The 8,024-nt window shown below is 47.6% G+C and overlaps 1 pseudogene; it reads right to left on the bottom strand.

Moving 5' to 3' along the window:
• Positions 1-548: 548 nt before the first annotated feature.
• Positions 549-8,024, bottom strand: part of LOC116466545 (keratin, type I cytoskeletal 18-like) — a 10,305-nt pseudogene continuing 2,829 nt past the window's right edge.

Here is an 8,024-nt window from a genome sequence, read left to right on the forward strand (position 1 = left end):
ATAGATAGAGATGTATGTGTGTGAGAGTTAGTATACACATACATATTTCATAGCTTTGTCCTCTGAGAGGGCCTAGAAGGAATGATGTCTCAGTAGCAATGAGCATAGCCAGAACCCAGATCTTGGTTTCTAAGTGCCACTTTCCAATAAAAGGAACCAGTGCTCCTTAGAAAAGTGGATGGTGATTATAGGGTTGGAACAGGGAAAATATAAGATAAGCCTAGAACATCTTTTGTTATAAAAGAAAGAAAGAAAGAAAGAAAGAAAGAAAGAAAGAAAGAAAGAAAAGAAAAGAAAGAAAATGCTCCAAAAAGAATGGGGGCTTGTCAAAGGAACATAGGAGCCAACTTGAAGGAGCTCTCAATGGGCAAACCAAGAGCAATTTGAGCAACAAAATAAATAGTAATGCTATTGGATTGTAACCCAAAGTACAGAATGAGTATACAAAGGACCACATGTTTATTTATTGATTTTTAATTTATTATTATTATACCTCTGAACTTTTTATTGGCCTCCTGCTCCCCAAAGGGTACCCTGCTTCTGGTGGCTTAATGTCTCAGAACTTTGGTGTCGTTGGTCTCAGACACCACTTTGCCATCCACTATCCAGCGGGTGGTGGTTTTTGGATGGTTTGCGTGGAGTTGCTGCTGTCCAGGGCATCACCAAGATTGAAGTCCTCGCCATCTTCCAGCAGGCGGCAGTAGGTGGCAATCTCAGCCTCCAGCTTGACCTTGATGTTCAGCAAGGTCTCGTACTCCTGGGCCTGGCTGTCCCTCTGCCCGAGTCAGTGCCTGCTCTGACTCCAGGTGCAGTAGGATCCTGCTGAGCTGCTCTATCTGCAGGGTGTAGCGGGCCTCCACCTCCCTCAGGCTGTTCTCCAAGCTGGGCTTCAGATTTCTCATGGAGTCCAGCTTGATCTCCAAGGACTGGAATGTACATCTCAGCTCTGTGAGCATCATCTCAGCAGCTCCAACCTCGGCGGACTGCGTGGTGACCACTGTGGTGCTCTCAATCTGCTGAGAACAGTACTTGTCCAGCTCCTCTTGGTTCTTCTGAGCCAGCTTGTCATATTGGGCTTGGATATCCGCCACGATCTTCGTGAGGTCCTGAGATTTGGGGGCATCTACCTCCACAGTCAACCCAGAGCTGGCAATCTGGGCTTGTAGGCCTTTTACTTCCTCTTCGTGGTTCTTCTTCATGAAGAGCAGCTCCTCCTTGAGAGCCTCAATCTCTGTCTCCAGCTGCAACTGAGTGACATTGGTGTCATCAATGACCTTGCAGAGCCCATGGATGTCGTTCTCCACAGACTGGCGCATGGCCAGCTCTGTCTCTTACTTGACTCTAAAGTCATCAGCAGCAAGATGGGCATTGTTGATCTGCAGAACGATGCGGGCATTGTCCACAGTATTTGTGAAGATTTGAGCCCTCAGGTCCTCAATGGTCTTGAAGTAATGGCTCCAGTCTCTGACCTGGGGTCCCTTCTTCTCCAGCTGCTCCCGGATTTTGCTCTCCATCCTCTGGTTCTCGGTCTCCAGGCTCCTCACTCTGTCCAGGTAGGAGGCCAGGTGGTTGTTCAGGCTTTGCATGGTCTCCTTCTTGTTCTGGATGCCTCCCATTCCTGCCAGACCCCCAGCCATCCCCGAGGCCAGGCCCCTGGACCCCATGCCACCCCGGAAGCTGGTGGATCGGGACACGGAGATCCGGGAACCAGAGCCCCCAGAGCCTGCAGAGACGCTGGCCATGCTGCTGACCAGCCGGGCGCCATAGCTGGCACCTGGACAGAGCCCAGGGACCGGTAGTTGGTGGAGAAGGTGGAGCGAGTGGTGAAGCTTATGCTGTCTGGGGAGGAGGGCGAGAGGACAGGACTCAGCTTTGCTGACGACCTATTATTATTTTTTAAAAGAGATGGGGTTTTGTCATGTTGCCCAGGCTGGTCTTGAACTCTTAAGCTCAAGTGATCCTCCCGCCTCTACCTCTTCCCAAAGTGCTGGGACTACAGACATGAGCCACTGTGCCTGGCCTAGAGACCACAGTTTTAAATAAATAATTGAAAAATAAATAAATGGGGGAGAAATGACCATATCTTCCTTCCAGAAGAATTTTAATAAATGTAGAAGGAGACTGGATGCAATGGTGCACTCCTGTAATCCCAGCACTTTGGGAGGTTGAGATGGAAGGATTACCTGAGCTCAGGAGTTTGAGACGAGCTTGGGCAACACAGTGAAACCCTATCTCTATAAAAAATACAAAAATTAGCCAGGCATGGTGGCACAAGCCTGTAGTCCCAACTACTCAGGATGCTGAGGTGGGAGGATCTCTTAAGCCCAGGAGGTCAAGGCTACAGTGAACTGAGATCACATTACTGCACTCTAGCCTGGGTAACAGAGCAAGACCCTGTCTCAAAAAAAGAGAAACAGGGAAATAGAAAATCACCATTAAACAGTAATAATCATAAAAGAAAGATCCACCAATGGATGCTAAAATTAGTAAGTGGAATTTTGAGGAGAAATAGGATATTTTGGTCATTTCAAAAAATCTCCTCGGCCGGGCACGGTGGCTTACTCTTGTAATCCCAGCACTTTGGGAGGCCGAGGCGGGAGGATCACAAGGTCAGGAGATCGAGACCACGGTGAAACCCTGTCTCTACTAAAAATACAAAAAAAAAAAAAAATTAGCCAGGCGTGGTGGCGGGCGCCTGTAGTCCTAGCTACTCGGAGAGGCTGAGGCAGGAGAATGGCGTGAACCCGGGAGGCGGAGCTTGCAGTGAGCCGAGATTGCGCCACTGCACTCCAGCCTGGGCTACAGAGCAAGACTCCGTCTCAAAAAAAAAAAAAAAAAAAAAAAAAATCTCCTCCAAGATATTTATTCGGTGCAATTTCTCAAGTTAATAAAATTTAAATGCAAATTTACAAAAAGTGTAAAATTATTAATTACAAGAGAAACATAGTAATTTTATAGTAGAGAAACTCAACCAAGACACAGTTTAGCTAAGTGATCACGATTAACACCAGCAGTAAGAAGACAGTGACATCACAAAGTCCCTGCTCTGATGCACTGAAGAAAGCATAACACTGCTTATGCTGTATTCTAGCCAAAAAATGCATAACTTCAACCTAATCACGAGAAAAGCCTTAGACAAACCCAAACTGAGGGACATTCTGTAAAATAGCCAACCAGTTCTTTTAAAAAGTGTCAAGGACATTAAAAACAAGAGAAGATGGAGGAACAGTCACAGATTGGAAGAGACTGAAGAGACATGGAAACTAAATGTAATCAGTAACCCTGAATTGGATCCTTCAACAGAAATAGGACATTGATGGAAAAATTGGTGAAATTTTTTATTTTTGGAGGCAGAGTCTCGCTCTATCCCCCAGGCTGGAGTGCAATGGCGCGATCTTGGCTCACTGCAATCTCCGCCTCCCAGGTTCAAGTGATTCTCCTGCCTCAACCTCCTGAGTAGCTGGGATTACAGGCGCCTGCCACCATGCCCAGCTAATTTTTGTATTTTTAGTAGAGACAGGGTTTTGCCATGTTGGTCAGGCTGGTTTTGAACTCCTGACCTCAGGTGATCCACCTGCCTCGGCCTCCCAAAGTGCTGGGATTACAGGCGTGAGCCACCGCACCCGGCCCACACCTGGCTGATTTTTAAAAAATATTTTTGTAGGCTGGGCGCGGTGGCTCACGCTTGTAATCCCAGCACTTTGGGAGGCCGAGGCGGGCGGATCACGAGGTCAGGAGATTGAGACCACAATGAAACCCTGTCTCCACTAAAAAAAAATACAAAAAATTAGCCGGGCGTGGTGGCGGGCGCCTGTAGTCCCAGCTACTCGGAGAGGCTGAGGCAGGAGAATGGCATGAACCCCGGAGGCGGAGCTTGCAGTGAGCCGAGATTGCGCCACTGCACTCCAGCCTGGGCGACAGAGTGAGACCCCATCACTAAAAAAATATATATATATATTTTTTTGAGATGGAGTCTCACTCTGTCGCCCAGGCTGATATATATTTTTTTAGTGATGGGGTCTCACTCTGTCGCCCAGGCTGGTCTTGAACTCTTGGGCTCAAGCAATCCTCCCAGCTAGCCTCCCAAAGTGCTGGGATTACAAGCATGCACCACTGCGCCTTGTTTGTTTTTGAACTTCACACAAATGGAACCACATATAGTATGCACTCCTGCATGTGGCTTCTTTTGGCCAATACAATATCTTTGAGATTCATTCATGTCATTGCACATGGCAGTAGTTCATTAATTTTCATTCCTATATAATATTCAATTTTATGAACTACCACAGTTTGTTTATTCATTCACCTGTTGATGAACACTTGGATTGTTTCCAATTTTTGGCTATTCAGAAGAAGAAAGCTGGTCTGAACTTTTTTTTTTTTTTTTTTTTTTTTAGATGGAGTCTCACTCTTGTCACCCAGGCTGGAGTGCAATGGCGGGATCTCGACTCACTGCAACCTCCGCCTCCTGGGTTCAAGCGATTCTTCTGCCTCAGCCTCCAGAGAAGCTGGGATTACAGGTGCCTGCCACCACGCCCGCTAATTTTTGTAGTTTTAGTAGAGATGAGGTTTCACCATGTTGGCCGAGCTGGTCTCAAACTCCTAACCTCAGGTGATCCACCCAAATTGGCCTCCCGAAGTGCTGGGATTACCGGTGTGAGCCACCGAGCCTGGCCTGAACGTTCTTTTGATGAACACATATACGTTCATATATCTTGAATATACACCCCAGAGTGAAAGTGCTTATCTGAATACATCAAGGTAGACACATGCTTATCTTTTGTAAATATGGACAAACAGTTTGTACCAATGTAGTTTTACCAATTTAAAGCTCACACTACCACCATATAAGAGTTCTGGGGCCAGGTGTGGTGGCTCACTCCTGTAATCCCAGCACTTTGGGAGGCTGAGGCGGTGGATTGCTTGAGCTCAGGAGTTTGAGACCAGCCTGGGCAACATGGCAAAACCTGTTGTTACAAAAAATACAAAAATTAGCCAGGCATGGTTGCTCACACCTGTAGTTCCAGCCACTTGTGGGGCTTGAATAGGAGGATCAGTTGAACCTGGGAGGTCAAGGCTGCAGTGATCTGAGATTGCACCACTGCACACCAGCCTGGGTGAAGTGAGACCCTGTCTCAAAAAAAAAAAGAGTTCTGTTTGTCCTGCATCCTTGATAACAATTCATGTTGTCTATCCTTGTACACTTTTATTGCTTTAAATACTTCCTCTGTGTGAAGACCTTCCCCCGTCTGTATCTCCAACCAGGAATTCTCCCCTGATGCAACTAATGTATTCAGTTGTCAGCATGGCATCTTTCCTTGGATGTCTAGTAGATAATTCCAAGTTAACAGGTCAATGCAGAGTTTTCAAGTCCTCCTTCCCATCAAAAGGTTTCTTGTCTTGACTTCCTCATCCCCATAAAAAGCACCACCATCTACTCAGCTGCTCCAGCTAAAAACTCATAATTCTTCCCTTTTCCTTACCCATAAAAATATGACTTGTAAAAACATATGCACTGAGTCATAAAATTATTACAAAAATATTATGAAACTATGTACTTATTTCATTTCCTTTCCTATTTATTTATTTATTTATTTGCTCTGTTTTTTGCCTTGCTCTTTTGCCCAGGCTGAAGTGCAGTGGCATGATCTTGGCTCACTGCAATCTCCACCTCCCAGCAATTCTCCTGCCTTGGCCTCCCAAGTAACTGGGATTACAGGTGTGCGCCACCATACCTGGCTAATTTTGTATTTTTAGTACAGACGGGGTTTCACCATGTGATCCAGGCTGGTCTCGAACTCCTGACCTCAAGTGATCCACCCACCTCAGCTTCCCAAAGTGCTGGTATTACAGGCTAGAGCTACCGAGCCCAGCCCATTTCCCTCCTTTTTATTGAGGCAACAGTTACATATAGCAAAGTACAGCTTGATTAATTTTTACAAATATATACCTGTAATCATCACCCCATTCAAGAGTGTGGATTCAATTAGCCAGGCATGGTGGTGTATGCCTGTAGTCCCAGCTACTCAGGTGGCTGAGACAGGAGGATGGCTTGAGCCCGGGAGGTGGAGGCGGCGGTGAGCAGTGATCATGCCACTGCACTCTAGCCTGGGCAACGGAGTGAGACCTTGTCTCAAAAAAAAAAAAGTATGTGAATTCAATCCTCAAATGAAACTGCTGTATTCTATTTCCACGACATAACCCGAATCTTCCCATCTTCGCCACCATTCCCCCAATGCAAACCACCCTCATTCTTTTTTCTTTTTTTTTTTCTTTGAGACGGAGTCTCACTCTGTCGCCCAGGCTGGAGTACAGTGGCCCGAGATCTCGGCTCACTGCAAGCTCCGCCTCCCGGGTTCACACCATTCTCCTGCCTCAGCCTCCTGAGTAGCTGGGACTACAGGCGCCCGCTACCACTCCCAGCTAATTTTTTGTATTTTTAGTAGAGATGGGGTTTCTCTGTGTTAGCCAGGATGGTCTCGATCTCCTGACCTCGTGATCTGCCCACCTCAGCCTGCCAAAGTGCTGGGATTATAGGCGTAAGGCACCATGCCCGGCCTGTTTTTCTTTTTTCTTCTTGTGAGATGGAGTCTGGCTCTGTTGCCCAGACTGGAGTGTATTGGCACAATCTCCCTCACTGCAACCACCTCCGCGTCCCGGGTTCAAGCAATTCTCCTGCCTCAGTCTTCCGAGTAGCTGGGACTACAGGCGTGTGCCATCACGCCTGGTTAATTTTTGTACTTTTAGTAGAGACGGGGTTTCACCATGTTTGCCAGGTTGGTCTTGAACTCCTGACCTCAGGTGATCTCCCAAAAGTGCTGGGATTACAGGCATGAGCCACCATGCCTGGCCCAAACCACCCTGATTCTTGATTGCGTGGACTGTTCAGCACTAAAGAGATCTTTCCAAAAAACCAGGCCAGGCGCAGTGGCTCACGCCTGTAATCCCAACACTTTGGGAGGCCGAAGCAGGTAGATCACCTGAAGTCAGGAGTTCAAGACCAGCCTTCTGGCCAACATGGTGAAACCCTGTCTCTACTAAAAATACAAAATTAGCTGGGCATGGTGACGCGTGCCTGTAATCCCTGCTACTTGGGAGGCTGAGGCAGGAGAATTACTTGAGCCTGGGAGGTGGGAGTTGCAGTGAGCTGAGATTGCACCACTGCACTCCACCTTGGGCAACAGAGCGAGATTCCATCTCAATAAATAACTGAATTAATTAAATAAATAAAATAAACTGATCTGGCTGGGCGCAGTGGCTCACACCTGTAATCCCAGCACTTTGGTAGGCTGAGGCGGGTGGATCACCTGAGGTCAGGAGTTCAAGACTATCCTGGCCAACATGGTGAAACCCCGTCTCTACTAAAAATACAAAATTTTGCCGTGCATGGCGGCACGTGCCGGTAGTCCCAGCTACTCGGGAGGCTGGGGCAGGAGAATTGCTTGAACCCAGGAGGCAGAGGTTGCAGTGAGCCGAGATCACACCACTGCACTCCAGCCTGGGCAACAGAGCGATACTCTGTCTCAAAAACAACAACAACAAAAACTGATCATGTTACCTTCTTGCTTTACGCCATCCAGTGTAAAGTCTCTTTAGTGTTCCCACATAAAATACGAACTCCTTGCCTTGGCCTGAAAGATTTCAAGTAATCTGACCCCTGTCCACCTCTCTGTCCTCATTTCCTCAGTGGAAGACTGATCTCATTCCATTCCAGCCGTAGCCCGCCCGCCCTCTCTCCCTCCCTCCCTTCCTTTTTTTTGAAACAGGGTCTACTTTGTCACCCAGGCTGGAGTGCAGTGGTGTGATCACGGCTTACTGCAACCTCTGCCTCCCAGGCTCACCTCTGCCTCCCAGGCTCAAGAGATTCTTCCACCTCAGCCCCCCAAGTAGCTGGGACTACAGGCGTGTGCCACCACACCCGGCTGATTTTTGCATTTTTTGCAGAGACAGGGTTTCACCATGTTGCCCAGGCTGGTCTTTAACTCCTGAGCTCAAGTGATCCACCCACCTCAACCTCCCAAAAT

This window comes from Hylobates moloch, unplaced genomic scaffold (assembly GCF_009828535.3).
Source record: "Hylobates moloch isolate HMO894 unplaced genomic scaffold, HMol_V3 SCAFFOLD_4, whole genome shotgun sequence".
In the NCBI taxonomy this organism is placed as follows: domain Eukaryota; kingdom Metazoa; phylum Chordata; class Mammalia; order Primates; family Hylobatidae; genus Hylobates; species Hylobates moloch.